Genomic DNA, 26812 nt, shown 5'->3' with positions numbered 1-26812 from the left:
TTTTCGTTTTGCCGTGTACACTCAACAAAATATCTAGGTAAAATTGAAAATAAGTTAAGTTAAACTAACAAATACTTTGTTAACATACGTTCTGCAGGTTTCCTATAGGCGCAACACGCGAACACGAGGTTTGAAAAGAAAATACCTAAAAAAGGTCGACGATCATGCGCATAATATTCAAGGCGCTTCGGTTGTACCTGTACGTCAACAATGTTCGACAATGCAATCGACCGAAGTAATAATGAATACCGTCGCCGTGATGTCAGCGCAGAATGTAGATCATAAACTTGTTATAACAACGAATAGTCGCGTATAAAAAAAAAAAAAAACAATCGTTTAACATAAAAAAATAATTTTTTTTCAGGTACGCCACTACGGCCACGTGTATAAACATTACATCCTCGTTCGAAAATGTATTATCTCTTCGGCGTCTGTTTTTTCCCCTTTTTTTTACCTTTCGTCACGGTAAACTTTATGCCGAGCGCACGGGCTTGTATACATAAATGTTCGTATTATACTTTTATGTACCACACGTTTCAGGTATACGCACTGCGCGACATGATCGTATATAACATGTCGTTCGCGGCCCACAGACACCTGAGTGGAGACCGTAACGGTAAAAACGGTTCGTTCCTTTGCGCGAAACAGTGCTGTGATTAATATGACACATAATGTTATGCGTTAAATCAATGCTGGCGATAGCGGTAAAGGATTGCACTCGGATAGGTGCGTTTAGGCTCGATCGAAAAAGGGGGAGGGAAAACGGGAGGGAAACGAGAAATAATATCACGTCATATTGTACACGCGCTGGCGTACACCTCGGAGAGACGAAACCGAATTAGGCTCGTTTTATTATTTACTCGTGCCTGCGTGACTGCCGCGCAGTTCGTCTGGAAACATTATTCAGCCGAACGCGCCACGTGGTGCTCACCCCGGGCTCGCGGCGGCGGAGCGTAGGCGGACCAAGTTTTAATTGAGCAATTATTTTGAATTAATCAAAGACAAGCCGTATTCTTTATCGCGTTATTTTCTTCCCTTCTGTGTCAACGGTCTTCGCAAATTGCGCAATCAGCGTGCCCTCCCGTCCCCACCACCACACGACAAACGACTCGCACAATGTCTTGGCAATTGTTTAAAACGTTTTAATTAAATTTGTATAAACGTACAAAATACACGTAATGTGTGTTTTGATATCACGGGCGTTGCACGCGTGCGTATTCATCCGACGGTGCTGTAATAATATATTCGTACCGGACGGTTATAATTCCGTCAGAGCGACTCGATGACGAAACGGTCAAACGTCAAGATAATAGAAAAGCCATCAAAATAGTACTGATCGCATTTACATTTAAATATAAGTTCATTTTTTTAAACGCCGTTACTGTCGGCCGCTGGCTTACCGGTGATCATGAAACGAACATTACACCCGCGGAGAAACGCTAGCGAGCGGATTAAAATGATGTGCAACGCTCTCGTTATTTAAATTGTGCATTACATCTTTATTTACATAAACCTTTTATACGAGGAGTCCAAGAGTGCGAGAACGCGTACAATGCAATGCGATTACGGGACGTGATTGTTTTCTAAATAATCGAAACTGGTATACGTCGCCAATTGATTCGATTTTTTCACAAGACGATTCGGGCCATTAAAAACAATGATGATTCCGTTGATTTTTATTTTTGTTATTTCTCCGAATCAACGCATTAACAGCTGATAGCATTGAAAATACGAAAAATGCGAAAAATAATAAAGGTCTTATCTGGTTTAATGATCGTGTGGCACAGTGGATTCTCGATAATTTGAGAGACTCAAAATTCCTACTGACATCGTCGTTCACACGTCTTATTATTGCAATTTATTTCTTAATAATCTAAAAATATTTTTTCGACGTAACAAGCTTAACAGTTTTACCCTGAATAACGCCTCAGATAACGTAACTTATTGGCTCAATACTATGCGAGTAATAGATTAAATATATTGAATATATAATATAATATATTTTATTAAATATGTGTATATTTAATCTTCCGTTGAGTATAGTATAGTGTAGTCACTACAATAGATCATATATCAGGTTTTTTTTTTCACCATTTTTGTATTCAACTCTTAATAATATATTTTTTGTACATCAAACATGATGCAAACGCTTTTAAAATCGTAATAATGTGTGATTTTTGATTTGAATAGTATTTATTATCTGTACAGTAGTGAAATACGCAACAATATTTTATACATAGTATCCAATATAGGTGTTGCGTATTTTGTGTATTTAATTCGAACAGATTCGGTAAAATTGTAATTTACTAAAATTCTTTTTTTCTAATCTAAAATGGAACTACTATAATTAAATCATTAATTATTTATGTGACGAAAATTGAGTGAAAATTTTAAAAATTGTTTTGGATACATGATTTTATTTTTTCAAGCAGAAATTTTTTTTTCCATTTATTTTGTAAGTTTTTGAAATTCCGCAGTTGTCACAGATGGCAAGTGAATAATTAATAGGCTACACTAATGCCTTATCTTGCATCCAAACATGAGTGTTAGATAAATTTTTTTTTATATAAATAATTTATCTTCTGCTAAAAACGAAAAAGAAAATGTTGATTAATCATCAATTTTATTCATAAAATCGCCTAGTTGATTGTACGCCAATATATGTATATGAAAGTTGAACTACTTCCGAGTAATGTAACGCGGGTAGGCACATTTGTACCTATTCCGGAAAATAGAAAAAAAATTCGATTTATCAGCAGTTTAGTTACATCTGATTATCACATGACACTGTGTGTACATGAAATAGTGTTTGACGCCGAATTGACTGAAACGGTTGGTGTTTTATTTACGAATAATTAATTTCCTTTCGTTAACGTGAAATACCACATGAGGAATACAAAAAAAAAAAAACGGCATTATTGCTGTGCTTATACTTATGTTAACATAGGTATGTGTAGCGAGCGTTTGCGCATTCATCGCATTTTATCCGAAACGTATAATATTCCGAAACTTTTCGTGATGACGATAATGACAGCAGATTATAATGTTTGAGTAGACTACGTGTGCGCAACGCATACGACGAGGATTGTTCGGATTACGAGGGTCGCGTAAAAACGCGTGGAATGTTTTTTTTTTCTCTCCAGAATTTCCGCGTACAACGACGCGTTAGAGATCCGTGGGCGGACTTGTGCGAAGTAAGAACTACTTCAACACACATATCCTATTCTTACAATCCGCTTACGGTAATTTACCGAAAGATTACCGACGACGACGACGACGACGAGTTTATATACTTGCATAGTCTCGTAGACTGGTTTCTGAATCGCTCACGACGGTATTTTTCTCTTGCGTTTTTCGAAACGTCGGTTCAGTACATAGCAGCAGCAGTAATAATAATAATACGAGTGGGTACCCACATGTACAAAAATAAATACGCCTTCGCGTGGATGTAAGTACTACGGCAACTGTGCCGGAGAACGTTTCACACGAATTACCTGCGTACAATGGTGCGTAAGCGTATACCTGCGCGCGTACAAGGAGACGTGCGACGAGGCAAAACGGACGGGCGCAGCGGCAACGTCGCGTATCTCTACAACGCCAGTGTGCGTGCGCGTGTGCGAAGACGACGGGGAGAAGGAAAAAAAAAAAGGGTCCCGAGTCGGAGATTTTACGACCGAGGAGGGGTTCGGCTCGCGGCATGTGGTCCAAGAGACTTGAATACACACATGTATATATACACGGACGAACTGTATACCTCTGCGAGTCCCTTCCCCGCCGCGGTCGCCTCCTCCACCTGATCGCGTACACACACGCACAGCTGTAATACCCGTTTGCGTACGTGTGTGCAAGTACATTACTCGGGCGCGCACAGACACACACACACACACACACACACACACACACACACACACACAGACTGCGGGCAGCAGATGGTGATGGTGGTGTGTGGGGAAACGTTATAATAATAATAATTACCAGTCATGGCATTATTGAAGTGCAACCGGTCCGCCGCAGCCGCCGCCGCCGCCCGGGACCGCGTTCGACTTGACCTGCGCTAATGAGTTCCGTCAAAACCCCTCACGGCCGAAAACGCGCGTATCTCCGGCACCCGGTAAGGAAATCGGATCTCCAACGGTTAGGTTAGTTCACCGTCAACAGAAAGCGGTGACTTGCTTCGCTTCCGAGGCGATCGCCGTCGCTCGTAAACGGCCTACGCGCCGCGGTTAGGTTCGTTTTTCGATCCTCGATCGCGCCTCCGCTCGTGGTGCACGGAAACGTACTCTGAGTGGCCTTTTCGCCGTACCACCGGTCCCTACGGTCTTTCAACATCACCGTTTTCAACCGAGGCATCGCGATCAACATGAAATCGCGTTCGTCGCATTTAGATACAGATCCGCGGCGTGCGTCATTGCATAACATGATTAAATTGATATATATATATATATAACTATATATCAATAGTATATTATACTATTGATCGTTTCCATCGTTTTAGGTTTTCGCGCCGGTTCGGAATGAGTGGACAACCGCTTACCAAGGTTTTGCAGTCCTGCGCTAGACGAACGTGCGCACAAAATACGTCTCGAAGGGACGTGTGACCATGTCGATCGTTGGAACGCGAAACCGATGCGAAACAAGGAGGCTAATCGTACATTTTTCAATAGCAACTAGAAAAAACTTAATATTTAGACGCGGGAGGTATTTTTAAAAAAATTTAAAATTTTGAATAAAACTCGATATCTAAATAAATGTAATAGTTCATTATCCAAATAAATGATTTATCGTAAACTCCTATATCCGAGAGGTGCTAAATCATTTATCATAGTTATCCTCTATCTATATTATTAAACAAAACATATAGTGAACGCTATTGAGTGAAAACCACTGGTTTACTAGAATGCATAATCTTTAACAACATGTTATATGCAAGAAAATAAATAAATAAGTACAATAAAACATTATTTGTGATTTTATCGAGGAATAGAAATATTCCATGACTCAATGTTATCATGTGCATACTGAAGGGGCCCCCGTTTTTTCAGCAATTGATAAAATATTATAATAATTAATCATTTTTTTATAATACTTATAATTAAATATGAGAACATAATGCAATAATCTAGAAGGATGTGCGATAAGGGGTATTGGTAGCGGTACTAAATAACATTGATTTCATTAAAATAAATTATATACTGGATATTTTTATAGAAGTCGTTGGACCTTTTGAGGCCCCACAATGTAGTATGCAGCCCGGGGCCTGTGTGCAATGCAAATCTTGCACACCCGGTTTTTACGGCACTTATTCTATAGAGTTGTACTACTGTAATAGTTTTAAAGCTGTTATAATTACACGTTATTGTATTAAAAATAAAGATATATCCGTAACTACATAATATTATTCAAGCTAATTGTTACACATCAATAGATCATAAAAAAATTAAAAAAATTTTACTCAACTATGGAACTTATTTTTTATTCAATATTTATGAAGAAAAAAAAAAGTTAATATTTTGGGGATTTCTACCACAGTGAACACCAACTGTACTGTATATTAATTTCGGATGAAAATATCCGATCAAACCCTTACCGTCACTCCTTAAATAAAATCCACATAATCAATTAAATTAGTTACCATGTGATTTCATGCAATCGCCCGACGGTTGAATTCATATTTCGTTAATAGTTGAAAATGAAAACCGGTGGTTTCCAAACTTTTTTTTTTTGGTGGAAATGGCTCTTAGCGGAAACGAGAATCGTACCTTTTTCGTTTTTAGCGGAAAAAGGCTATGGAGGAAACGGCCAATATTATTTTGGCGGAAACGGGTAAGTCCCTTTTATCCAAAGGTCGATCGACATAAAGATTCCGAAATTCGGGCAATGCGTCCAAGGGCATCCCGTAGAATTAAACGACGGACAGTGACGATTTTGTACTACTCCATTACTTTTGTTGGCCTACATTTTTTCTCAATCACTCCACCGTCATGACGATTGGCGTCGTCGCATTTGTTCATTCTGATGTACCACGTAAACAGCAGCCTGTGTACACGTCATGCACATTTTTCTGGTAGAAGTTTTTTTTTTGGATTCGTAAGCGGTTCGATCGATTGGATCGATCAGTTGACCGCAAAGTGCGTTGTGAATACACCTATTTACGCCGATTTCGTTGATATATGGTTTTTTTTTTGTTATTATTATTCAACACCTACAGACGCTACAATTCAAACCGAAACCCGTTAACTTATTTCGCAATCCTTTGAAGTTCAGCAACTACTGCTTCATTCGTGTGTCAATAACATTACACGACAGGTATATACTGTGCATAATATTGAATATTATGTATACGTGTTGTTGTTGATTGAAATTTAGTAAAAAACAAGCCGAAACACACTCATCCCAAAAGATAAGAATAATTCAAATCGGAAGCAACGGGATAGGTATCCACGTTTGGACGATGGTGCGCAAAAACGAGCACTACCTACTGTTCAAATGACTTTCCCGGAAATATCCCGCAGTGTATAGATATTTATAGATAGTGTACCTATTCATAGTTACCTTTACAACGTTTACAAAATGTGAAAATTGTTATTATTATTATTTTCATTGAAATCGTTAATTTTTGTTCTCCGAACATATCACGAAATCGAAAACGATCATAAGACGTCAACCACTGCGAATGACGTTTTCGGGATTTTTGATATTGAAACCGGTGCGATTCGAACGTCTGTTAATTTTCGCGTTTTGTTCGTCGAAAAATAACTGTTTAATTAAATGTTGTCATTACGAATACAAAACCCACATGTACGGTGCAAAAATTCCTCGGAAAAAATGTGTTCTTTTGTTAAAAACCCGGCGACACCGGGGTTCTAAATATATATATATTATTTTCTCTTATTTTTAGTTAACCTTCTGTTTACCGGGTATTGTCTTCTATTCTTTCATTGTCGCTATAAAATTACTCCAGGGTAAGAGGAAGTAAAAAAAAAAAAAAGAAAGAAAATAATAATTATAATGAAAATAGGTAAAATATAACAGTACACTAAATATGTGCGAGGCGTACGGGAATAAACAATACGATTTTAGTTTTAATTAAAATGTTATGTTTTTTTTTTTTTATTACTAAAATATAATTTTCTCTATACCTTACTGATAATATTACTTGAAAGGGATTGTTCCCTTTTAACTGTAAGTCATGTGTGGGGTTTTTTTTACATTTAGAAAAAATATACTTTCGAGAAAATAATTTAGAGATAGACATTTATCGAGGAAAAGAATTTATCATTTCATGAAGATTGCTTCAACTGAATTTCATATTATCCGATTACAGTCCTTTGAAAACGATTGCAAACAAAAATATTATACGTACAAAGATTAGAAATCGATATATATATATATATATTGATTTTGACGTGTTATAACTATCGCAATTTATACATATAGGTATATATATTCGATTGATGTGGAGTTCAGAGTTGAATATTGCTTTTATTCGAAATAAAACCTTTTAAGTCATGGTATCGTACGTGAAAAGAAGTATAACTCAAGTTAACCCGGTTTCACAAAAAAAAACGTTTAAACGAAAATTCACCACAAATCGATACAAAAATAATATTAGACCATAAAGTTAATTAAATTTTGATTATAGAAAATGTATACATTCTTTATTTTGTTATACTTGAATGTATTGCGTGTTAATAAAAAATGTCAATATATTTATTTTCTTAGAGTGTTCGTAATAGTAAATTTTTATATTATTTATTGCCGAAAATCAATATCAAATGAAGGTACTTGGCTTCCTGACGTAAAGCATTATTACTGAGGAAATATAACAGTTTTAATGGCAAACTTTTCTTTTTCTAATACACTAAATATAATGAATTACGGTGTAGTTTTATATCGTTTAATATATTTTGTAATAATTTTCATCGGCATTCGATTTAACTAACAAATTGAATAAATATTTTTAATCAATTAAAATGAGTCTCACGAACAGATAGCAATAAATAATAATATTTACGTAGTAAAACAACACCGAGGGGATGGAAACGGTATCAGTGACATTCAGTGATTAATGACCGTATTATTATTCTCGGCGGATCCAAAGATATTGCATTTTTTTTTTTTTTTTTATAATAATCAGAAAATTCCGAAAATGAATGTTGCATTGCGGCAAAAAAGAAAAATACAAAATACAAATAAATGAATGTACAAACTATTTGATAAAAGTATATGTATATATATATATGTGTGTGTGATTGGACTGAAAAAAGTGACTGAAAAACTTTTTTATTCACTCGTTTAATTTATAAGATGTAATTTATTTCTAGATAAATATATGTGTGTGTGTTTGTGTGTGTAGTGTGAGTTTTATAATAAAAAAAAACCATTTTATTTTTTAATGCAACGACTATATTTGTTAAAGTTATTTTTAATTAATTGTTTTATTGTACCTCGATTCGTTCTCGTCTTGGCCATTAGCAGTTTACTATTTTACTCATTATTACGTGCTATTTCATTTTATTATTATTATTACTATTATGCACGAATATTATTAAGTATGAAAGAAGTAGAGTATTTTTAAATCATTATGAAGAAAAAAAAAATTATGAAAAAGAAACGATTACAGTAATATATTTATCAACATAAATGCAGTCACGTTAAAAGACTGGTGTTTCAAACATCGACAGTTAAATGTAATCAAAACCACCGCTTACGTCTATACATACAATCTATATAAAAATACTAAAATTATATAAACGCATTAATTAAAATGTGTACCTACGTATAGCTGTGCAACGATTAACACGTATTGTTTATGTTGTTCGTTTGTTTATACGATCCGGATAAGGAGAACAGATAATATAAATAATTGAATAGAATTAATATTTTTACGCACAACGGCGTATTGTGTTTTAACAGATAAATTATATAATATGTCATGATAAAATTTCAGCCGGGAAAGCAGCATAATGGGCCTATCCACCGGCCCACAAATGCGAATGCAAATCTTATAACCAATTAAAATATGCGCAACAACGGGCTTGACTTGAATACGACGTTTTTTTTTACACTAAACGTGAGCGCGGAACACTGCTCGCGTTATTACACGATTATTATGTGAATATGTTATGTGTAAGTATGATAAACGTCCTCAAAAGTGTGCAATACACGTGTATCGCTTGTGCGCAAATACGCGCGCCGGTGTATTTATTCCATAAATGTGTAAAGGGGAGGAAATATCTACCAATCATGTGGACTGCAAAACGAGAACACTCATTGTAGCGCGAAACGAACCGAAACGCAATTGTTTTGCTTCGATTAATCGAACTCGCGGAGATATTTTTAACGCGCCCTCCTCCACCCGTTACGCACTTTTGTGTGTGACATAACGTACGCAACGTAATGTGTAATTCAGAGCGCACCGAACACGCATGACATAATAATATGTCGGCAGAGGGGGTGGGGGGAGTGAGCATAAATCGAACCCACGAGATCGTTGTTTTGGATTTTCGGTGCGCAGTTTGTGCACTTGGTTTTATTTTTATTTTTGTCTTATTCGGTCTGACGTCGAACTCGCGATCCATCGACGGGCGAAGGATAAGTCGAAACAGAAAACCGCGACTTCCCCGTACAAGAGTATATTATAAAGCTTATATTCCGACCATAGGGACGCGAAAGGGTTCGGTGGTTCGGTCGATTTAGCGCGATTACACCGAACCCGCGGCCGTATACGTGACGCGAAACCGAGAAATTACGAAAAACGGTCACCTCTCCGGGGGCACAAACATTTCGTCTCTATGTGATTGGGAGTGCGGATGCACTTGAACAATTTCATATTATGCAACATTATTGTACCCCGAAAAAAATAAACGGAAAACAGCACCATCACTTATTATTGCTTTCAAGCCTGTGAACAACTATTTTTGTTTTTTTTTTCTTTTTTGATTATACTACTTTTACGAAATGTTTGATCTTTAGGTTACAGTCTCCTTCAACATGCTACGAACATGACCGGTAAAAATATTAAACACGAATTCGTTTCAATTTATATTTATTAATCAAAAACTCGGATACACAAACGCGGATGGCAACTGTCGTGGCATGTTCTACGAAACATAGATTGGCGTGAAACGTAAGCCCTTCAAACGCGTCGCCAAAATAACACTGTGCGTTTTCGTGCGAAACAAACGTTTCCAGATACCTTCTCTTTACTGTGTCCACGACTAAAAATAAGATGAATATAACGCGTACAGATACGCGCGATCGCTGTTGGTACGCTCCACCCACGCGATGACGATCTTCTCGACTGTCGTACGGGCATTTCTTCCACCCCCGGAAGGGTTTCCGTCGCCGACGTTCGGAGACACAAATCGTTGTTACCGTAGGCGGTGCCATCGAATACATGTTAACTTCCGGTTCGATTGTGTTTTGGAAATGAAAAGCTAAAAAAAGGTGCGGTCGGGAGAAAGGTGCGGACGGAACCAGGGCCGTCCCAAGGTTTTTCGAGGTCAGGGGCAAATTAATTTGGGGGCCCTTCGTCCGTAACAATAATATATGATAAACAAAATACTCACCGAGAAAAACAAAATTCTTGCAGACGTATTTTTTCAAATCCAATCAATCAAGCTCGTTTAAATTCATGTACTGCGTTACATATTTACGTAATAGGATTGAATATTATTCATATTATTTATAGTATAGTCACTTATTGCAATCAGACAACTCGCTATACGCTCACACGCGCACGACTTCAATCGCCGACACGCAGCGTGTAAAATTGCTCAGTGTAATCGAGGCTTTGTGATTAATTATTATACATCGAGACTTTATGGGGCTCTCTAAAAAATATTCCAACAATGAGGTCTGTGGCAAAATGATCCCTTTGCCCCCCCCCCCCCTCCCCCCCCCCCGCGGGGCGGCGGCCCCCCGTCCCCCCCCCCCCCCCCCCCCCCCCCATTTGAACGGCCCTGGACGGAACGGCGACCAGTATTCCGCCCGGACAACACGTACCGGGTGATAGGGCGCGTTCGCGGTTTGTGAATAACGTTCCGCGGGGGTTTGTTTGATACGAATCGTTGCGGACGACAAAAACGGTTTTACGCGATTTTCTGACGTGCGGGGAACGACATTACGCGACGATGGCACACGCGTGTTTTTAAAAATATAACGTAGGTACAACGTGCCGTTGTGTATACCTATACTGCACGCGGTTATTTATCATTTTTGACGCGGTCTGACGGAATTTGGATCACGGAAACGCTGCGGTTCGCGCGCGCCGTGTACACGCGTATATATTGGACCGTTACCAAAAAAAAAAAAAAAAAAATCGTATCGCCTTTTAAAAGAAACTATAAGTTTTCCGAAACACGCACACGCGCATTAGAAATACACGACTCTGCAGTATTTCATAAGCTAATGTGTTTGTATGTCCTTAAAAACGTTTTAAATCTAAATTGTACGTACACGTATATGTATGCATACACTTATATGTATGTATACGCATACGGCGGCGTTACGGTATGAACGGGTGCGTGCGCGTGATTTTTGTCGGGAGTTGAGACGCAAAAGAGAGCTACATAAACAGAATCTTTGGAGGAACAGAAAAAAAAAATAAAATAACAAGAATCTTCCGAGAGGGATGATGGAACAGATGTTCAGAGGAAGCAATACGTCTATGTTTCTCGGCCGGGGTTGACAGCCGGAGAAGAGGAGCGTGGCGAGGGATGCACGTCGGGTCGGGAGACTGCATTTTTTCCTTCTCCGACCGACGACGTTGTACACCCATATACGTGTATACAAGTTTTGGACGATTGCTTCCATACAATCGTTATCCGTGATGTGATTTCGGCGTTTTACGTGTTCGCCACACGTATCATTATTATTACGTACAATTATCATCATCATTATTATTACGATAGAAACTTGTACAACTGCAGCGCTATCCTTTGGAACATTGTACGTGTCCAAAAAATTGTAAATATATAACACTACACAATATGGATAACCTCTAAAGGTAGGTACATCGTAAATCGAAAACGCCCAAGTGAGTTAGTTGCCTCCAACGAGGCAGAGCACCGTGGTAATATTAAAAAAAAAAAACCGGATTTCCTCGTCTATCTCACCAGAGGGTTAACCACTAAACCTACTACGAGCCGGGGCGGAAAATAAACAAATAAATCGTAATTTTTGTTTTGTTTTGTATTTTTAATACTTCTATTTCTTTTATAAGTAATTTCCGTCTTGTTTTGAGTCGGTTAAAATATTTAAATTAGATAACAATGTGGGAATTGTACTCGGTAAAAACCTCATTTACATTACTTAAAAAAAGTCGTTCTTACAAATCAGATACGAAAAGATTTCCAATGTTTTCAGTCGCAAGACTTAAAATAAATTCTCTCGAGTAAAGTATTTATTTTTGATGCATTGACAAGATATAATACAGTACAAGTATATTGGCTTATCACTATTAATCTTGTTTTTGTCACATTACTGTCACAGAATTCCGGTCACGTTTATTACGTACATTTATATTATACGCTACAGGCGAAGTATCTATATTTTTTGTACATCATTTATGTATGGTCGTTTAAAAAAGTATTATAATTTGTAAATCGAAAATCAATGATTGTATAGGTTTGAATATAACCTTGTTATTTTTTAGAAACGCAACAGAATCGTAGGATACGTTATGCAATATTACTCTTTGGATTGAGCGATATTTTATTTTCGCCTGAGTCATTCAATGCGATCAACCTATTGTTACGTGGACGGATAAGACGAGCAACGTAATGAATCGCGTTTCGGGTTTATGATTGGAAAAAAAAACGTATGGGATTGTACCCGTACGTCATCCGTGTACCGAGACGGATATTCGAAAGATAGTATTAGAAAAATATGCCAACCGAACGCTGTGTTTGCTCGATAACCTAAACAAATGCCTTTTAATATTTGACGTATAGCAGTGTCCTTGCGCTGGCTTAATAATATCCGAACAGTTTACGTAGTGCACCCCCGTGTACGTTGCACCGAGTGTACAAAACTCATTCCGTGCTCAGTCGGCTCGGATTAATATTAGGTAAACGCAAATTATGTTTACAATTTGTGCACCTTTTACCTGAGTATCCGATTACGAAGGTAAATTCAAAAGGCAGTCGACATGACGCCATGCCGTTTCATTGAAATACCATACGCGGTTCTATACACAGACGTCCTGCGAAAGGACCGTGATTGCTGTACAGCGAAGGAATTCAATTTTTTTGATAAAAATCAAGATGAATAATAGCCACAGATATTGACCAACATTTTTTTTTGAATTCCACGTGGTGTGTACTCTGCAGAAAAATCGTTTTTATTTTATTGTACATCGTAGTACGCTTATCGTACGACCATAAGCGGAAATTTGATGAAATTAGTGGTGGGGGGGGCTGAGCATTATTCGTTTATTACACTTATAAGTACCCCTGTATGCAATTATTTATTTCAACAAGGCTATTTATAAAGTTTGACAATTTGACATACTCAAAAATTAAATTTAGCCAAAAAAACAATTAGGTGCCTTATCATAAACATTTTTGGAGTAGGTACTCTAAACAGAAATTATTAATTAATTAAATTAAACAACCAACCCGGGTATTATTACATATTATTAATATTACATTATTTACAATCGTTCCAAGTCATGACAGTAAGTTTGTAAAATCTTATAAATTTGATTTCATTTTTATCACAGAATATTTTCTTTTAATTCAGTTATTAAAAATGCATTTTAAAATTATAATAATTATTGTATTTTTAGTCACTTAACAATTTTTAGGGCAGGAGGCTAAGGCCTGAACTTTACATTTTTTGGGGGGGGGGGCTTAGTCCCTTCAAGCCCCGTACGATTTCCACCTATGCGTACGATTGAGGAAAACGCATTCATTCCATTTAGATAATGTCACTTCATAATCGTTTGTTACATTTTACGCGTATATTATGTAGAATTCGGACTCTGTTTCGCTTAAATCATATACAAACGTTGTGTAATCACATTATTATTTTGGTTATTACTATGTCCAATAAGATTTAATGGGCATGTGAAAATATATTAACGGACGAGGTTTCGTTCAAATATTTATACTGTAATAATATCTAAAGCTATGCGTGCGTATGTATAGATATGTATATATGTATAATGTATACACGCCGAACTGGTGTTTTTTCGATAAAGAACTATTTGAAAAACGATTTCAAAACCAAACAAAAACCTAAAACGTGTATTGAATTGTTCTCATTAGCATTGTTTGAAACGGTTAATCATGTGCAATGTGCCACATAATGGTACGCGATAACAAGCCCAACAGTGGACATACGCAGCACGTTATGTATATCATATACGCGGTATATAAATATTAAATATATATACCAAACAATATTATAATATAGTGTTTTATCTGTATGTAAACATTCATTACCCGCGTTTCAATAAACGAGACGTAATAGCGACTTACGCACTCGTGGAATATTTAAAATTTTAAGTTACCGAATCACACGGGCGCGCGTGTGCGCATAGAATATTATTGTAACCGAAACAACGATTACGAATTGACATACTGAATTAAAATATAATAATAGCATTATAAAGTATTTATGAGCAATAGGTATAACATCTTGGTGTAACGAATATTAATCACTTATTTTTGTGTTTCGTCCGTACTCTGCAGCAACACGCAGTTTGTGCTCTACGAAAATATTTTTTGATCAAAAAAAAATTGCGAGCAATTTGTAGCATATTATCCGCATCATAAGTCATTCGTAGTACGTATTTTTTTACAATATCCGATCGTGAGAGTGAAAATCATTAACTATTTACGATAATAAATAAACTATAGTTTTAGATGAAAAAATGTGTCGATTGTTATGGAAATGACAGATATTCATTAACATAACTTGTTTCATTTTCATAGAGTACTTGATTTATTACGTATAGTTAACGATGAACATTGTGTGAATTTAATAATAACTAATTTCAGGTCAAGCAATCTAGCCTAATATTTTATGTATATATATATGTTGTTTTATCAACGACGTTTCAAAAATTATATGTAACCTCTAACAAAATGGTATAAAATATAATATAAAAGGCTTAATGATCAGCATGAAATACTAGAAATATTATCATAATCTGTGTAATATTTTATAATATAGTATATGGCATGAGTGTGGTCAAACATACATTATGAATACCAGTACGGTTTCAATTGAAATCACTAATTCAATTTGTTATTTATTAATTTTTATATATTCTTGTGAAATGTGACCGTATGTTTGTACGAACTTTTGAGCATTTTATCATTCTAACAGGCATTAAAAAAAAGAAAAACAAAAAAAAAAACAAATTGTTACTATTAATTTGAATTTCTGTTTTATATTTTAATTCACTATGATATGAGTAATAAGTACGGGAAAAACTCAAAAACATAGAACTAACTGAAATTCGTCGACGGTACAAAAGCCGTAATTAACTTATTACCACTCTGGTTAGCTATAGTATTATAACATTCGTTTCTGTTTCCTTTAATCGTTCTTTAAATTAAAATTCTCTGATTGGATCACTCATTTCCCTCCTTGCTGCTGTTTTTTTATCCTAGCATTTCTCATTATTTTATTAAATATTTTAACTTTTATCACCACAGTACAATCATATACTTTATATTTTTTTTATATATAATTATTGTATTTTTCAATGGTTAAAAATCAAATAAGTACCATATTATACTATTTGATGCGTATTAATCTGCTCATGATTGAATTATGTAAACATCGAGCCTATCAACTAAACAAAACATAAAAACTTTAACATGCGTTACTCACAGAGCAAATGATTATAATTTAATAAAAATCGTATGATATTATCGTTTTGTCAATGTTTTCTGTACAATGTCGTGCTGATAAAATGTCCGTCCCGTTCGATTTGAATTCGTACGTTATCTGTTCTGCGGTTTTCAGATGATTGTAGTTTAATCTAAATGTTCGCGCAAGCGTCCGTCCGTATGTGTTACAATCGTGGGCTATCAGAATGTCGTCAATTTTATCAGTGTGTGTATATATAAGCCGTAATATAGTAATATTATGCATAAATTAATTAATTTAAATCGTGTATAAGACTAGTCTTGTTTTCAACGCACGAAAAATCCCTCGCTTACGACTGCAATAAGAACTATGTATTATATTATTTTCGATGTACCGAAAACACACGGTTTGGCCGTAAAAAAAAGAAAGAAAAAAAAAAAAAATGGAAAAATTTCCGAGACGGACGGGTTGAAAGTCGTTCGTCGTCGCCGTCGGGTCTAGCGGGCATTCATCAATCACGTGCAGATGTTACGTCCGATTTAATTACGTCGCCCATGCACGGCGGCCGCCCGGGAAAATTATCTCGTTCGCATGCATCGGCTCCGCGAGACGTTTATAAAAACATTATTTCCCATTATAAAGTCATTTGGACACACGCACTCGCGGCCCGGACGACTTTTGGCAATATTATGATAATAATTAAACGTCGTTAATATCGAATTTTCGCAAACACATACGCTCCGCGGGGGCGGTGATGGTGTTGGTGGAGGGTCGCACAATGAATTTAATATACGTTCCGAACGCCGCGGCATAATGAACGTCGGACTTTCTTGCGCGATCTTTTGTCGCTCTTCAAACGACATCGTCACAATGTTTTACCGGTCGGTGCGTAAAGTCCATTTCGAAAACCTCGTCCGCGGTAACCCGGTCCCGAGATTCTCGAGAAGGCGCCGGGTATGGTCACCACGTCCCGTGTAGTTGAACGCGTGGATTTTGTCAGTCGATTTCGTTTGCGGTCAAAACTTGGTCAACACGTTACCGTGTTGCACTCAGTGCCATCGTTAGCGAACAGACAACTTAGGCATTTGCCTTGGGTCTCGTACTTAAAATAAATTTGGGAGCCCACAGTTTTGTCAAGTTAGTTAAATATACTTAGATGTAAGCAATGTCGGATCTAGGAGGAGCAAGTGAGTATGCTTGTCCCAGGCGCAGTTAGTGTAAGGGCGCTCTTAAATTAACGTAAAATAAAAAATGTCATGAACATACATATATCCATACATCTATCATCGTAAGGACGCTGCATTTTAATTAGCCCCGATCCTCAAATTTCCTAAATCCGGTACTGGATGTAAGGAAATTGTACTGATTTTGCCTAAGGCCTCGCAAAAGCTTGCGACGGCACTGGCTGCACTGTATACCGAGTGGCCAGAAACATTAAACTATTTGACCGTGTGTGACACTAGATCGTCTTGATAGTTTTACGTAAATAAATGATTAATAGAACAAATCGTTCCCATCGAAATGCCCATACTGAACCGAGCGTGTCTCCAAGGGGGGGGGGGCACTTCCTATAGCAATTTTTAAAAATTTGTGAATGAACCCTTTGTTAAATAAACGAAATAAACCTGAAAGTTACAAGGAATTGCAATATATTTAAATTTACTGTATTCCCCAGCTGATACAGGTCATTTTTTCCATCAAACTTCAACAACATTACTTACCGATTCTGCTGGTGATGTTACAACTAGTGATGGGTATAATCAAATGAAATAATCGAATGATATTAATAATTGAAGTAATGGTAACAGACATATTTACCAAAAGTAAATTAATTAAATTATTCGAAAAATTGCGTGTTTTACTCGTTTCCCATTAGGGGGTACTAAATTATGAAGTCGACTGTCCATCTGTATTCTATTGTAATTGTTAAAAATAATACAATTACTGAATTTAACTGAAACTACAGGTACCTATTTGATAAGAGGCCCATGTCTTATAATTTTTGAGAGGATCTACCGGGATTTTCCCGGTATCCCGGTAGGACAATATGCGCTTGACTGTAACCATGGTACTGGCTATAACGTGCACAATTCGATACCTTGAACTATAGATATTCCATAGAGTAATATAATTTGATGAATAAATCTTATTTGTATGTGTCTTATTTGTTATTTGTATTATATTAGAAATTATCGAGTTAAAATAGGTTTGCTCCTCCCTCATTGAAAACCGTCCAGGGATGAGACTGTACTGAACTTAAGCGATTCGCACTAACGACCCGGTTCCGCGGCGGTTTTTGTCGTTCTTGTCTTCGCGTTGGTGACATTTTGTATACCGTTTTGCTATTGTCGTACGACTTATGCACGTGTTACGCGATTCGCAGGCCGCGCAAGGGTTTATCCTTAAAGATACGCGTGCGCATGGGAACGTTCGGTTTCCGTTGGCGTGCTGAATACCGTATTATTACACTTTGTTGCAGTTTCGTACGCAGACAGTGTACGGCACGAGTGCCGATTTCGGAATTAACGATTACAATGAATAATATATAGCGCGTGTTACGTGTACACGTTCGATTCGTCGTATACGGTTTAGTCCGGCGAAACGCAAGACAACCATTGGTCGGGTATTACACGTCACATTTTATTAGTTCGCGTAATTTCATGATGCAAAAAAAAAAAAATTCTCGATTCATGGTAAACGCGATTATATTTTATTTTTTTTTTCAGCGCTATGAGACACCGTTGGAAATCGAAGAAAACCGATTGCGAGTTAAGTAATTTCGAAACGTACACGGGGAGCGTTTGATCGCGGGTGCGCTGAAATTAACGCAGTGTGCGACACGTAGCCGTCCGATATAATGCTGTGTGCGAACAATAATAAAAACGTCTTTTATTCGATTGTTCCAACGTACACTTGAACAGTCTGTGCGACGCAATAAAATTTATAAGTAACAGTTGATTAATCGATACGTAGGTGGCCGATACCCGTCCCCTATTGGACTTGCAGCTGATCAACGGATCGTAATGCATCGTGTGTTTCATATTATACTGTAAACGCGTGGACCCGATGAGTTGGAGTTTGTGGGTATACTCACAGGCGGAACTAGTGGGTGGAAGACGGGGATTCCTCCCTGGGTGTAAAATTTTAGAGGGTATAATTTTTGTAATTATTAACAACTAATTTGATATTTTTAACTTTGTTAAATACTGTGATACTATGTTAAAACTTAATAAGTATGATTGTGCCCATATTAGTTATTAGAAAAAAATGATCGAGAAGTGTATTAGATTATTCGTCTACAGTAGGGTGTAATTTTTATATTTTCCCCGGGCGTAAAAATTCCTGGTTCCACCTCTGGGTATACCATTATAGTCAAGTGCCGACTCGTAACCATCTCGGTTTTTTTGCAACAGAAATTATTATTGAAATAATAAAAATATGGAGGGATGGAGGGGACAAGACCGCGCTTGATGGATTGTCGGTGCACGGGAGATGGAACTCGCGCGATCGGGGAAATTGGAACACATCAAAGGAAAGAGAAAAACAGAAATGACTACGGCCAAATGGTTTACAGAGGTTAGAAAAATAAAAATAATCATCGGGTACCTGTAATGCGTGTTCGGCGGGTAGCAGTCCGCAGTCGTGTCGGATAGTTGTTCGCACTTTTTAACGCTTGTGTCCGAGACCATGAATTAATAAACGAAACTCCGGTCCGGAGTTTAAGACGTTCCTCCAGTGTGTCTGTTGAAAACGCGTGTAGCGAGCGGGGCGCGCGCGGGAAAAACCTTGGAAATCTAAAGTTGAGTGTCCTGTTCAAACTCTTGACGAGCTTGTTATGAAACCGGGATCTAATATATTATTTATCCGTACAAATAGTTTCCTCCGGTCGTACGCGTTTACGGACACCGTTGGGACCCCGGGTACGTTATACACTTACGCCGACGTAAAATACGTGTACACGTACGCGCGACGATGGCTATCATATTACCGCGTTACGTTTGCGCGGATAAATATTATAACGCGAATGCGTTGTACGACGAGGGAAAACCGTGTCCGTCTCGTTGGGTTTTCGGTCGAAAGTTCTCGTTCGACTTTCGTGCACAATATAATGTAGGTACGGGACGCGAGCCGGATCGATGGCATTCGGATGTTTGCCGTATCGTGTGTGTACGTTGTTATGTGACGTTCGTTTTTGCGCGAAACAGCGCTCGGAAAACAAATTGTTTGCAAACACATATGTGTGTCGCATTTCCCCGAGGAACGGACGGAATTTTTTTCCATCTTTTTTTTTTTTTTTTTTTGTTATCGAACAAGCACATTTATACCCTCGATTTGTAAAACCACTCGACGGTTTCTGCCATCTGGTAAAAGTTCATTAGACAAGAATAACATTCCCGTGGGACTTTTTTGTTCGTCGGCAGCGTTACGCGCGCAGCCGCAGCGGCGGGACGAGCAGGGACTAACGGCAGTCACGCTGTTCCTCCTGCAGTGCGAACGCGGGAGACCGTGTACTGGCTATTCGCCCGATTGCATTAGCACACTTATAACTTCTTCTTAAACTTACTATTTTTTTTCTCTACTCTCCTTCTTCTATTTGTTTTGTCCTTTGGACGATCACCAAAACGGCTTAATAGCTGGATATCGCGCGTTTGCGTCAATCAATCAACGCCGCCGTCCGACGTATGCGCGCTAACAATACAATAATAATCTGGTCGAAAATCCACCACGGACGCATACAGTGTGCGATCATCAGCCAAAAGTGTCGGCAGCCGTTCCAGTGATGTATTAATATTAATAACAGTAATGACTAGTGTTAATGTGATAACGAGGAACACGGTGCACTCGTTTGCAGTATCCCTATCTAGAGTGGCGCACAACATGTACAACGTCGTCGACGCGAAAAGGTTCAATTGGATTATCTTTACCTTTCCGACGAGTACGAGCCAAAACAGAGATTAATACCATTGAGATAACGACGATGGTGTTTTATTTAGTCAAATAAGCGGAGACGATAATCTTCGAATCGCAGCAGAAGCTTATGGTCGCAGATATATGGTTGCGGTGAGCTCTCTGTGGGCGCTCAGCCCTTCCGAAAACGCTGAACGATTCCCTTGCCCTCCGATGAAAATATTCTTAGAAATGCATCGCGTTTAATCAATTGATCGCTAAACAAAATGTCAAACAGCACATTGTTAATTTCATGATAAGTATTGCGTGCACGTATAAGTGTTTAAGGAATATCGTATCTAATGTTTATTTTCATTTACAATCGTTTGTTGTGAACACGCAATATAAGCATGAGTTTACGGACTCGGACATCGACAGACCAGACTCTTTCGTTCCGATCGTTATGCGTGCCTGCGTGAGCTGAAATACCATAAGTGCGATTTGCAGGAATAGACCACCCCAAGAAAAAATTTAGTCTCCCCATCAGTTTTTTTTGATTCGTTTTTCGTAAAAGATATTCAGCTCATCCCTTTCAATTGAAAATATCGAATTCTGCTCGAGCAGTATTCTTACGTGAAATTACGATTATCAATATTGGGATCGTTGAAATGACGGTATCTTCAAATGTATCCAAAGTTAAAGAAAAATAATGCGGTTCACTCCGTTGGCATTTGAGAAAGTGGCCCATTGGTTTAATTAACATGTATTCGTCATATTTACACAATTACTATATTATTATTAAATGTCACGCAATGATGATGACCAGTATATAGAGCGCTTATTTGAGTTATGAATAATTATTTATTTCAACACGACTAATGTGACAGATGAAAGATGTATATCAACGCGTTCGGTAAATATGTTTATGCGAGACGCGTCCTTGGATTAAATGATAATTATTTTAACAATAGAATTTTGATTAACGCAGTTACATATTACTATTACTATTCATTTCCCGATAAGACAATAAAATGAGAATTGTCTAATTTTTGATAAATGTAATGTGTGCGTGTGTGCATGCGTATTGTGTACATTTTAATTAAAACATGTGATAGTGTGACACGATAACAATGTTGTCCCGACACAAATACACACTCAAACATACAAACACACACACATATACATACTGAAAATATAGTAGTGGGAGGAACGTATTTATACTCTATTATAATATAGACGCGGTACACTACTAATCAACGTGACCCACAAAATAGTGCAGAAATATCACAAAAATCGCAGTGATAGTGACATTTTTTAATACTCGTTTTCTTTTCCGCGCCACCGAAATGGGATTCTTGAAGTTTTTACACAGCTTTTTACCGTTAATGATGTCTTTTTTTTTTTTAAAAAAATTGTTTACCCTTCCAGTATCATCTACGTAGATCTATCGTTACAAAACGTACATCGACAATTGTAGATGCACTTTATGATAAACATATACGTGCACGATTAATATGCGTTGTAGTCATTTTCCACGGTATAACAATTATTTATTTAGTCTTTAATTTCATAAAGAGTTTAATTTTAAAGCCCGAGTAAAATACATTACACCGCCAGTGCGAAATTACTAAAACAGCACGTTGTCATTTTCCGACAGATAAATTTAGATGTTTGTACATACAGTGGCGTAGCCAGGTAGTTAACTGCCCCGGTGCAGTAAAAATAATTGTGCCCCTTTCTTATATTATCTAAGTATGAAAATGAAAAATAAATATGTTATATTTTTCTTTCAAATGTGAATACTTACTATGTAAAACGATAAACGAAAAGAATGAACCGATAATTAATAATTATACAAAGTAAAAATGAAATCCAGTTTAATACTATAAAAACCATTTATTGCGCGAATTATTATTCTACTTAAATACTCGATCGTAACTAGAATTGATTTCGAATAAATAATAATTCCACGTACTATTTAATTTTAATATTTACTATTCTTGATACTCCATATTTACTGTTATTGTTTTCCGTGTTGTTCTTTATAACATTACGTATACTATTTTCGCTGATGGTCGTTGAAAAACAAATTATCAAATTATCAAACTATCATGTATAATTTAGGTATTAAATTTATCAATATTTTCAATTATTTTATGGAATTATAGTCCAGAATCGTTCAAGGCTTCCAAGGCCTTCTGTTCTTCGGCACCTCGGGGCACTGATTAGCTACACTACTGCATAAATACATATATAGGTTTACACCCTTTGCGTTCTCTCTCACATTTAATCTCTCCGTCCGTCCTTTCCGTCTCACTCGTTCTCTTTCCCGTTAAAGTTTAATACGATCTCGCTGGCAGGACGCGGAACGCTCTAAGCCTTTTCCAAACTGAAATTTCGTCGGAAAACAGTAAACTTATTAATTTCACCTTGACACTGTACATTGTATTAGTAGATAACAATATATAGTAGTAGCGCAGTAGCGGTAGAAGTGGCTACGGCAGGAAGTTGTCGAACGTTTGGCGATTAATCTGTGAACCGCAGCAAGTGTCCGGGTGTTGAAAATCTAATTCCGTTGGATGGTAAAACGTGAAAACGGTTAAATATTATCCGCGGGGGCACTTGGCTAGTGCGGATGGTCTCCAGGTGCACACAACAAGCTTACGACCAAATAAACATGTGGTATATACATATTATACCTTCACGTGTACTCGCAACGACGATTACGATGTTACGACCTATTACGACGTTATTATGAATATTTCAATTAGCATATTTATACCATTGACGAGATCGATATACACACACGCGCACATATATTTCATTAATATTTTTGTTTGGGGTTTCGACTCGATTGGATACAACGTTCGACATCCATTTTTTCACAACACGGAAGTAAATATTATATTGAATACAGTGCAATAGAAGTCGATTGCATGTGAACAATTCGCAACGTAACCGGTTTAATATGAATATTTACAAGTGCACAAGAAAAATGTGGCGTGCACTAATAACGAGCTCATGACGAGTGCATATAATTGTAACATATTTGTCAATAATAATATGCACTTGTCAATTCGCGACTAATGCAATAACTTAGGTGTGCATACAGCGAAACATAGATTGTTTTACTAAATCTTGTGTCTTAAACCAAGAAATTAATATTTATTTTAATAACAACTTTTTTATTTTATCAAATTATTATTATTTATTAACACCAAGTGATAATTGATGATATTGTTATTGTACTTATAATATTATGTGGTGTTGGATGCACTTATAAATTGTGTTTGAAGTCAATTCAGAATTGATTATAGTACAATTATTATAATTATATAGTGTTGGATGTAGCAAATTACATGTAATCGTTTTTTTTTTCTTTTCTTTTACTCGAAACATATTTTACGTTTGGTTTTAACTTTAGCTATAATTTTCACGCGAACAGACATTATGTGATAATCACCCTCACGATAAATGGAGTAGAACGATATTGTTAACTATTAAATAAACTGTACTTCTTCTTAAGGTTTAGACTTAAGTACGAAGCATTATTCAGCTTGACTTATTACGGCTGTTAGTACATCGAAGTATTATTTTCATTTAACTGACCGGAATGTAATATGTTACAGAGTTGTAGACAAATGTATGTTGTACGTAACAAGTTCGTATACACTATTATAATATGATGTGATTTTGTTGTCAACGTTCAAATTTATCGGTTACTTGTGGAAAAACGGTAGGCGTTAGTTGTTCTAAATATTCTCATTAGACGCGCGGCAATGATAATATTTCATTACATCGCTACTACACTAAAAAGCAAGCACTAAGCAAAATATTTCACTCGTATGAATGCCAAATTATAATGCGTTTCGTGTGCTGTAAACGGTTCCTCCCGCTGTAATTAATTCGGATTTTACGAACACACGTAATTTTCATTTACGCGTAGAACAGCGTATTAATTTCGGTGTTTTTTTCTTCGTAAAATGACCTTCTCGGATTTAAAACTACACGTACTGGGCATACGATTTATCTCAACCGATCTCAGGCGCTATTATTTTCGATGATTTGATATCTTGGTATTTAATTATACAAAACTCTATCATTAATCGAATGCATACATTATGTATCTAAATATCAAATGCGAATGGATAGTTGAGTGTTTAAACGGAAAAATTATATTTGAAATCGCTTACGGTGGCACGGCCGTATCGCGCCTTATAAACATGAACCGTCAAGACGTAATAATATTTTATTATACAGTTACTACTGATTAAGATTCGCGGTCGAACCCGAAGTATATTCATTCGCACGATCAAATCCAGGGTCGTTATGATTTTTCAACGTATGTTCTTTATATGCCAAAATAAAACGTGTGGTATATGCTTATTATAATTTATAACGTTTAACGTTCTAACGTGCAATGGTAATGCAAACTTATTACTATTTCTTATGTATATTTTATCACTGATACATACCGATTTTTTTCTCTCCAGACCACTCTATTAATACACGCATCTATTTATTGGTGTCTACGGTATTTATTTAAAATGAACGGTGAGCTTATAAAAAAATAATTTTTTTCTTCTGAAATATAATACATTAACTTGTACAAAAATAATTTGTCTTCACCACTTTTACAAAAAAAAAAAAAATAATAATAATAATAAATAAATAAAAATAAACTAGTATCGCATGTTACCAACACTTAGCTACCCTTAAATTGATGGACCCCTTCCTAGACTCCCCCTTTTACCGTTGATCATCATTAATCATTTGTCATTATACGTTACAAAAACTCGGAACGCGGACAATTAATTTGGGCGAACGACCTATTTTTGGCCGGTTCTATGCATATCGTCTACATCGAATAGAAACTAAATGATTGAAAACTTTTCGAAATGTTACGTTGAATCTTGGTTTTGGTGAATTATTATACACGTCAGAGTTGAAATCACATGAAGATATAACACCAGTTATAATATTGTAATACAATCATTAAACAATATTTCGATCGCCCAAGTTCATGCACTCATAAAATACGTTTACATCGGTTTATCATTCATCATTCGTAGCTTTAATAATAACCAACTATTATTTTTAAATAATAATCATGTTTATTAAATATTTTTATTTGCAAGAACAATTAATTAGTTATTATATTATTTCTATTTTTTTCAAAATAATTTTATTATTATTACTGCATATAAATACCTACAACTTAATATATATTATATTTCATAATGACTTTTGTCCCGAAAATTCGTAAATAAAATACAGGTATTATCAAATAAAAAAAAAAAAAATATAGTTTTCCGTTTTCACAGGGTGGATGGTGGAAAAAACGCGCGTTTTCACCCCCGGCCACGGACACGACGACGACTGCATGGCGAGTATAAACGGTACGGATACGCGTTTACACATATACAATGCCGGGAAATGAACGGGAAAAACGGGAAAAGCGGTGCGTAAAACTATGTTGAAAAGAAAAATAGAAAAAAAAAGCGTTCCGCGCAACGATAATAACGAAGAGACGACGTTCGCCATACATGCTGGGGCCTAAAATCGTATGCACCGCGACGCGCTCCACGAATTATTAAAACGATAATACATATTTTCGGTTGTTACGTGTCGCGAAAACGTCAAGTGCGCTAAACTGTATTCGTCGGAGTCGCAATCACTCACACGAGAAAACATCATATGACCGGTGTTGTACAGTTGATCCCGGGAAAATTACTTCATTTATTTGACACGTTTAAATCGGTTATCGGATTATATGCGCTCGATTTTAACAGCGTGTTTCGTCACATAGGTCGTTTGTTTAACATTTGGCGTGTAGAATGAAAAACGACAAATTTTAATGGTCATTGCACGCAGTAGGTACACGTCGACGGACGCGCGCGTGAAGATTACTGAGCACAGCGGTTTAGCGTTCCCGGCACGAATCGCCGACGGAGCTGCGATACGATATGGAATGGTTTGAACGATGATTCTGTCTACGTACGTAACAGTGGAAATAAACCGCGACGGACGCGCCGAAAATCGCCCACGTCCACTCCGGCAGACCGATTATCGATTGCATACAATATCGTAAAACACC

This window comes from Sipha flava, unplaced genomic scaffold (genome assembly GCF_003268045.1).
Source record: "Sipha flava isolate LNK unplaced genomic scaffold, YSA_version1 87_pilon_pilon, whole genome shotgun sequence".
Classification (NCBI taxonomy): Eukaryota; Metazoa; Arthropoda; class Insecta; order Hemiptera; family Aphididae; genus Sipha; species Sipha flava.
Note: the sequence above shows the minus strand (reverse complement) of the source record.